The 9,570-nt window shown below is 37.2% G+C and overlaps 1 protein-coding gene across 1 annotated transcript in view; it reads right to left on the bottom strand.

Annotated features, from left to right (window-relative positions):
- Positions 1–9,570, bottom strand: part of EPHA6 (EPH receptor A6) — a 493,783-nt gene that overhangs the window by 141,868 nt on the left and 342,345 nt on the right. The window lies entirely within an intron of this gene.

Genomic DNA, 9,570 nt, shown 5'->3' with positions numbered 1-9,570 from the left:
ATCATTGGAGACTCCCCAAGATCCAATGATAAGATTTACTCCCTGAAGCCGGCTGAACAATGCCAGTGGCAGCAAAGAACTGGCAATGAATTCTGCAAAAACCAATCTCAGTTATATCTGTTATTTTACATCTGTTATTACAGGCTAAGTACTGCTTGTGTAAAACATAGCATTTAGGGTATAGCGGCTCCCTAGCCAGGGATGTGGACAGACATTTATCAAGTATAATTTATTATTTTTAGTTGGTCAAAGATAATGAGTGTGACAAGGACTGTGATGGTAACATTTAGTCAACAAAATGGGTCCCTCTGTCCATGTGGGCAGGCTGTGGCTAACAGCAACTTCCTGAGGGGCAGCCATCTCTGCCTGTCCCTTCTGGGTGGTGGAAGGTATTTTGGTCACCTCCGAGGGTTGTCTGGCTTGCTGTCTCCTCACCACCTGCCTGGGGCTGCCTGCAGGAGGCCCTGAGGGGTCCCATCTCTGTGCCCTCCCATCTCCTTTCTTCTTTCCTTTCTGCAGTCTCTTACGCCATCCATCACACAGTCCGAAAAATGATGCCTAGGAGTACACGATCGTAAAAGTAATACTGCTGTCATACAGGAAAAGGGGTAGGATTTGTTATTACAAGTGAAATAGGGGAAAGGGAACCTGTTACTTTGGTGTGTTTGAGAAGAAAAAGCTTCAGAAGCCTGTACCTGAGGAGACAGTTGCTCAAACTCGAGACAAAATGATTAATAGCTGGAAACTTCACATTGTTTTATGCGAATGTTTCATACAAAGAAATCAGCATTTTTGGACTGGATTCATACATAAGACAACTCTCCAGAGAGTGGATGCTTTGCCGTTACTCCCTCCTCATGACAATGACAAGATCTGCAGCCTACCTGGAAAGCCAGAACTTTCCACAGAGGCGTAATTTGAGGTTGACGGGGGTGGCTCTCAAAGTTGGCCACTCCTTCTGCCATGATCTTTCCCAGGGAGGCTAAAGATGGTCTCAGAATAAAACAATACAATTCTAGTCTGCAGAGAAGTATGGGATGCTTTGTCTTATTCTTGCCACAGATAATATGCACTTACTTTTGCACAGATTCTGGGTTCAGAAAGTGAATTTTAAACTGCAGGACTTGGATGTAATTCCTGGATGTTAGTGCATGCTTTTACCAGACCCTGCTTTCATGTTGTGGAAAAATTTGGACATATATCAGACCTCCCGCCATGCACCCTGTTTTCCACCGAAAGGAAGCATGGTTTTGTGGGCTAGAAGGAGCCACAGCATGCTCTGTGATCGATCTCTGACCTGGACAGTGATGGGACCAGGATCAATGGGAAATGTCAAGGACTACATCTGTTCTGTATTTCTTGATTACTACAGAGGACTACTACAAAATCTGCAAAATAAAAGTTTCACTGATATGGCTGTATTTCCCATTGCATGTAAGCAGTAAGTGAACTGTTGGCCATTATATATGGCTCAGAGTTCATATAAAAGGATACGTACGAGAAATGCTCTAATCCTTCGCATTAGTATCAGAGCAGCATTTGTGGTCTTATGATGGCACAGGACTCACAAGCAGCAGTTCTGAGAACACAAGGGCTGAGGGTTTAAACATGTTAAAGGAGTCTATCTAATATAATGTACTAATATAACTACCAGTCAGTATCTGATACAAGGAAATTCATAAGACCCCTTCCATAGCCTACTGCAAATTTATCTTAGTGAAAATCTGTAATTAAAACATAAATATAATCCAAATGACAAGTGATGTCAATGTTATTACACAACGTAATACAGAGCCTATGACTAGCTATCCAAGTTAAACAGAATTATACTATGAACTTTGAAAATGCTATCTCTATTTCTAAGGAAATTATATTTTTCTTATTGTTTGTGTGATTCTTCTTGTCAGTGGATTCAGTTCTGATTATGACAGTGTTCACAAATCCGTGACAGTTTGGTCTGTGCATGAACATGAGCACCTTTCAGAATCAAACTCTTTCCTGCAGACAGCTCCGCATGAGTATCTGAATCTGTGTCTATCCTAATTTTATACATGGCTTTATAGTCAAGACATTTTTTCATTGTATCTATCCTAATTTTATACATGGCTTTATAGTCAAGACATTTTTTCATATCTACAATAAACAGAGTGACTGAATGGAAGTTACAATGGTGCTAATGGTCTAAGACTAGACAAACTGATTTAATGGAGTAGCAGGATCAGGGTATAAAAAATAATGAAGAGCTTTCTGCTTTTGCAATGCACCAGAATAGCTGGATCTGTCCCATCAACATATGCTGTAATGAAACATTTCCACTGTATGACATCATCAAATTAAATGATAGTTCTTCATTATGCCTCACTGAAAGTAGCTACTTTATTAATGAATGTCATATTCATTCAATATCCAGATGTTATATTATTATGATGAGTATTATAATTTTTCTCATATGATCAAAAGAAAGGGGATTCCCTCTGATGACATTAACACTCGCAAACAAATAGATAAACCTCCACACGCCACAACTATGTCAACACGCAGCCCTCTAATTTGATCCCCACCTTACTTCAGAGGGAAACAGCACAGAAATGAAGACTTTGTGCACATATATGAAATAAAATATTGATAAAGACTAACCAAAATGTGATGAACTTTTATCAGTTGTGCTGGTTTTGGCTGGGGTAGAGTTAATTTTCTTCACAGTAGCTAGTACGGGGCTATGTTTTGGATTTGTGCTGGAAACAGTGTTGATAACACAGGGATGTTTTCGTTACTGCTGAGCAGTGCTTACACAGAGTCAAGGCCTTTTCTGCTTCTCACCCCACCCCACCAGCGAGCAGGCTGGGGGTGCACAAGGAGTTGGGAGGGGACACAGCCGGGACAGCTGACCCCAACTGACCAAAGGGATATTCCATACCATATGACGTCATGCTCAGCATAGAAAGCTGGGGGAAGGAGGAGGAAGGGGGGACGTTTGCAGTTATGGTGCTTTGTCTTCCCAAGTAACCGTTGTGCGTGATGGAGCCCTGCTTTCCTGGAGATGGCTGAACACCTGCCTGCCCATGGGAAGGGGTGAATGAATTCCTTGTTTTGCTTTGCTTGCATGCGCGGCTTTTGCTTTACCTATTAAACTGTCTCAATCTCAACCCACGAGTTTTCTCACTTCTATTCTTCTGATTCTCTGCCCCATCCCACCGGGGGGTGGAGTGAGTGAGCATGGAGTGTGGTGCTTATTTGCCGGCTGGGGTTAAACCACGACATCTGTTTAGACTCATACTGCAATCAAAGAGTTTACATTCTGATGCTATGGGTGAGAAAAAGTATATATAACTAAAAATGTTTAGTGCAAAAAAAGGTTAATGGAAACAGAAGCTGAAATGCTGAATTTTGCACATAGTGCTCAAATAACCTTTAAAGGATTAACTTTACCAGTAAAGCACAGTAAATCCAGGTGCTTTCAGGTGTACAAGATTTGTCACCGTTAATATTTGAGTGGGAAAGAGAAACATGGCTCTAATCAAAATAATAGCAGTCCTTATTTCAGCAACTGAAAAAGATAACCAAATATAATTGTCTATCATTTAGAATATATAATGGGAGCTCCAGGAATTACCACTCTCTTGCAGTTTACTCTGTCTCTAGCTTATTTTACAAATGACAATCAAGGTATTCAGTTCATTGAGTCCCATGAGTAACAGAAAAGCCTTCTTAAACTGACACTGGGGAAAGGGTTTTCAAAGGCTTCTGCCAGCTGAAGACATACTTACTGTGTATCTACAACTTCCAAATGTGTGCTGGAAGAATCCAGGGAGACAGTAACTGAATTTACTATCAACTGCTTGCAAATACATTTTCTAGTTTATATCCATTGTCCTCCAACGTGAAAATTCTGTACTTAAGCCATATAATCCTGCTTAGCCTTTTTGGAGTGCTATTGCTTAACAGAAAGAAATACTAATAGAGATTCAATCTATATACCACAGGACCAGGTCTTTCTCCTGTGCACTAAAGCACAATGTCAAAGCTGAGTAAGTACCACATTAAAATAAAGAAGATTCAGAGTTCCATGATTCAGACATTATCAATGTTTAAATAAAAGCACCAATAATGAAAAAGAATCTTTTATGAGACCATTTGGTCACATTTTTCCTCTTTCCTAGATACATCAGTTTGAAGGATATACACAATGTGACCTACAGAGGAAGCATCATTATTTTAAAGGAATGGCCACAATTCTGGAAGATAGAAATTTTTGTTAGTCATAGCTCTGGTCCATCACGAAATGAAATCTCCAACCTCTTCCTTAGTTTTCTCATGGACTCAGCTATGATGGCACTTAATTACCTCCAGAGTCAGCTGAACTTTAATGTTGCAATACACATTAGAATAAAACAGTAGGTAATTACTAGGTATAGTCAATATGTGATTAATCAGTTCAAATAGAATCTATTAAAGACAAAGAACAGCTAACTGTGGAGTTTGTACTTCCTGTCTGGTTTCCAAGAAAAACAGAGCCCCCACAGCTCTAATTTATGGAAACTGCCTTTGATTTACATTGCCTATATTCCTCTCATAATTAATTTGTCCCAAATAATTCTCAAAAATTACTTTCTTTCTTTGCAATAAAATATTTCCATCATACAATTTCTGAATGCCTATTGCCCCTCGTCATATCTTGCTTCTCATCATACATGGATTGTTGTAGATGATGAGTAATTACACTGAAATCAGTAAAATTAACTACACCTGGGAAACTCGAAGTCTGTCTTTGAAAGCTGGTTTCTCTTTACTAATTTTGTGCATGATTTTCTCTTCGAAGACTATTTTGACCTTTAGTATATCTATTAACATGAATGCCAGCAGTAATATTTGGAAGGTATTAGAGAAAAGACTCAGAGGTCCAAAAAATGTACTTCTAACATTAATTACTATCTGATTACAATATGATCAACAGGATTAGGTAAATTCTCATGGCAATATAAATTACAATTTATATTATAAATGTAATTTAATATAAATGTAATTTTGTAATTACAAAAAAATTACAATAATAGAAAGAATAGTCAAAGATACCATTCATATTCTTAAAAAAACACTTCCTAAAAATCTTGTACCTTTGGTTTCCAGCTGACCAACAAACTTAAAGTAAATATAGAAAAATGATTACAAAGATCTGAGGACCAATCTGAACTAAGATGAAAACTCTGACAGGAAAAAGTAGGGCCATAGAGAAAATTGCCGATGGCTTAGTATTCGCTTCAGAGAAGAAACCGGCAGCATTTTAAGGCATCAGCCACTTCAGGTTATAATCTTCTCCCTTCCCTTCTCAACCTCCCTCGTGATTAATCTGAGATGTAACAGTTTGGGGAGCTGTAATACTAAAGTGTGCTTTACCTGTTTGGCCTTTCAATATTTTATATTTTGATTGCCTGTCAGTCAGCTCATCACTTTCTCCATACATAAAGTGAAGCTGTCAACAAGAAAAGGGGAAAAACAGATAACCAATCATAAAGAAAATACGGAAAGGTCAAAACCCAGCCAAAACTAATTTTAATTGGATTATATACCTGAAAAGGCAGAAATGAGTTGGTGTGAGGTGAACCATCAAAAAGAGAAAATTAAATGAGGAGAGATGAGAACAGGGTGACTCTAAAACAGTGTTAACATTCTTGCCAGCACAACAAGGTGAGAGGTGGGCAGAGCAAAAGCTGTGTGGTTAACATGGCGGGCCAAACGGGAACACCAGGTGCGAGAGCAGCAGATAGGACACTGCTGATCATACTGACAAGGAGATTAAATTGAAAGGAATAAAAACAGGTCTGTGCCTTAGGTTGGTGATGGAACAGGGTGCAATTCAGAGTGTAATAAAGGGAGCTGGGGAACGTGACTTGAATTGTCAGATAAGCGCAGATATTAAATTCCATCTTTCTAGCAGTTATGAGCTACTCTGATAACATTTGTTTGCTAATTAAAAATATTTACCAGTGAAAACCTCTGCACCAGTGTCTCCAGGAGTCTTTCTAACTTCAGCATATAAAAATATCAGCTTCTCCAATTGTCCCTGAAGATTTTTCTTATTTTTTTCACTCATTTTAATTTTCTTTTCCCCTGCACTGTCTTTTCCATTTGGGAAGAAGCAAGGAGCTACTGCAAGCATGAACTAGCTTACTAATGGTAAAAATCAACTCAAGTAGTATTCAAAAGTTTTGCTGCCATCTTTGGACAGTAAAGCACCGTTTCTTCTGAGATACCTAACACTAAGGTGTACTTCATAATGAGATAATAAACCCTCTGACAAATACAGCTCAACGGGAAACAGATGCAATCCTGCAAAATTTGAAGAGTGGAAGCCTTCTGTCACTTTCTTCATTGTGAAACAAGCCCAGAGAACTATGTACATACAGCCAGTGGGCTAATTCCCAAGTCATTCATTTGGTATATAAGAATCATAGTTCAAATTTCTGAATCAGGTCCTATATATGCCACTGCAGACTTGAGACTCCACATAAGCAGTACAGGTTCTTTCTCCCCATGCTCACCTTTAACACTCACCCAGAGTCCAGCAATCTGCAGGTTAGTGGGTTTCTGAATTAACTAAATTTGCTTCATTACATTTTACAGCTCATGGACTTTTCTTCCATGAATTTATTTAATTTTTTTTTTGAACTAATTTTGCTTGTGGCTTCCGAAACATCCTTAGGCAACAAGTCTAATTACAAACTGTTTTTTAAAAATACTGGGGTTTTTTTTGTTTTAAATCTGCTTCCTGATGATTTCATTGACTATACTCTAGTTCCTCATCTAAAAGAAATAGTAAATGATCATGAATATCAGTGATTTGTTCAGTCAAACTCAACATTTTTCTGTATATCATAGGAACAGTACTTCTAGTTACAGATGGGAAGTAGGTCACTAGATAATGAAATTTTTAAATTGAAAATGCAAGACCCTGGAGGAAAGATAACAAAAAGGGACAACTCACGTGATGTAAAAAAAAAGTAATGTAAAAAGCCACAGTCCAAATACCTGAAGGTCTCTAAGTTGCTGAGACATATGGCAGGCAATCTTCACACGCCTAACATTACCAGCATTGGTAAAATCACAGTAATGCTGTACACACAAAACTGCTGCATTCCTTCATGGCAGAACCCAAAATTGTGGTTCCCCTATTTCACATTGAAGTGTGAAGACATTTTTACTGTAAGGAAGCACCTGACAACTGAAGTGGAATTTCAATACAAGAGCAATGATCCAATGTTTTCAGAAGACTTCTACAATGATGGTGACTTGCTACAACACAATGTAGCCAATGCTCTATTTCGACAAAAAAAGCACAACATATTTTCAAAGCTGTGAAATTCAAATGAATCTACCAGTCCTAAAAATGCAGTACAGCACAGTCAGCTACACAAAACTCAGCTCTAATGGTGCTGATGACAAAAACTGCTTAATTTACCTAATTTCAGAATCCCTACAATATCCATAGGTAGTTAGGTCCAGGATTTTGATTCAGGGTCCTGTTCTGTGCTGGACATTGTCAGGTTTGTAACATCTTGCTGGAAAATTTTAACTGCTGTGTGTCATGTATGCATTTTTACAAACGCTCTTGTGAAAACTACATACTCTATTAAAAACCTCTTGAGGCAACAAGCCTTTCCAACTCCTTTTTAAAATATGTTTCAGCCTTTCAGGGTGTTAGGACAGGTAGAGTGACTGGGCTGATTGCAAGACTGGTCTGAGCCTAGGTTGAATCTTCTACATAAATATCTTTTATTCTTAAAAGAACAGACTAATGTACACTTTTCTGTTTTCATTTGCTACTGAATATTTCCTACCTGGCAAATACAGAAAAGATCCTTACTGATATACAACAGCTTGGAAACAAGCCATACTTAAAGTAAAACTATTCATAGTTGTTTACTTGGTTCATAGATACACGAGAGCTATTAACTGTGGTTCAGTGGTATTCATAAAGCTATCCCTTTTATTTAAGTAAGCAAAATACCTACTTTTATAGATAGTATTGATTCAGATTGCTATCGTGAATCTGAAATAAATGACTGAAGTCGTTAGGATTAATTTAAATCTACATGAATGTTATATGATAACAAGTCTTTCATATGCTAACTGTGTATACAGTTCTTTGGGACAACTACTTTCCTTTTCAGAGAAAATCAGGACATAAATATAGAATAATGTTGACAGTATTAATACAGATTTCAACACCACCCAACAAAAACCAATTTTGGTGGAAGAATTTTGGCTCTAAAATACAAACTCTGACACTAACTAAAGTTTGACTATAATCACTCCAATACAAATAATAAATGAGAGGCAAGAGGAAACCTGCTGATCTCTATATAGGGACAATCCTTTGAGATTGTGTAGCATTTTTCATTATGCAAATCTCTTCAGATATAAATATATGAATGGTTATTGAAAAGTCACTGAAATATCACATTCTTTGTGTATTTGTGAGCATGTGTGTGCATTTTTTTGTGTCTCAGTGCAGGCAGACAGCAAAATCTATCTTGTAATGTTAACTCAAAAGGGCTGAATTCATCTCTGGCGTCATGACTATATTGCAGATCCTGGCATTACCTCAACAATAAATATAGCATATTATTTAAATTTATGTTTTCTTCAAACACCTCAGTGAGCTAATAGAGGAGTATAAAGTAAAAATGGAAATCTTTTTCCAATTAGTTTAACACGAATTTCAAAGGACAAAGTAAACAATCTAACAAGTAAACTAAAATGATGATTTTACACTTTCAAAACTGACAAAGCAAGTTTTGTTCCTATTTTTGTATCAGGGAAGTGCCCATTTCTAATTTAACTAACTTCAGCAGAAATAATATTTTTGGAGTTGGTAAAAACAAACAAAAAAAAATCTGAAAAAAAATTGAAGAAATTTACAGACAGGTGACAATACCTTTTTAAAAAGGAAAAGCTGTCTCAGCCACTAAAGAATTGCCATTGTGTTAATATAATATGTTAGTACTTCTGGCAGTATATGCAAGAAAAACAGATAGTTTGTGCAAGGTCATTGCAAATACAAGATGCATCAACCGGGTGAAGTTCCTACAGCAACATAAATGTTTTTATGAGCAGCAGGTGAATTCCTGCAAAAGACTCTAAAGCTATTAACAGCTCGGTAAGGAGTACATAATAATAGGCTGTTAACTCCACCTCCCTGACAAGAACATCAAGAAAGGGCACTTTGAAACTATTAATACTAGTACATTAAAAAAAAAAAAAAAGAAAAAGAAAATTTTTACATTATGTTTCTTTAAATCAACAAAATAAACATTCATGATTTTATTAGGGTACAAAACTAACAAAACTACGTGGGAGTTACTGAATAACATACCCTTTCTATGAATTCAAGGTGGCTAACAAAATCATGCATTTCAATGAAAAGCTCCTCTAATGTGCATTTTTCATTCCAACAACCACGCCTCACCACCACCAAACCCACAGCTTTTATTTAATATGCAGTAAAGTGCTTATACCAATATTAAACATGGAAATAGTACATTTTATTGCATGAAAATGGAATGGCTCTCC

The sequence above is a fragment of the Pygoscelis adeliae genome, unplaced genomic scaffold (genome assembly GCF_000699105.1).
Source record: "Pygoscelis adeliae isolate BGI_AS28 unplaced genomic scaffold, ASM69910v1 Scaffold124, whole genome shotgun sequence".
In the NCBI taxonomy this organism is placed as follows: Eukaryota; Metazoa; Chordata; class Aves; order Sphenisciformes; family Spheniscidae; genus Pygoscelis; species Pygoscelis adeliae.
This window is presented reverse-complemented; position numbering and strand designations above follow the sequence as displayed.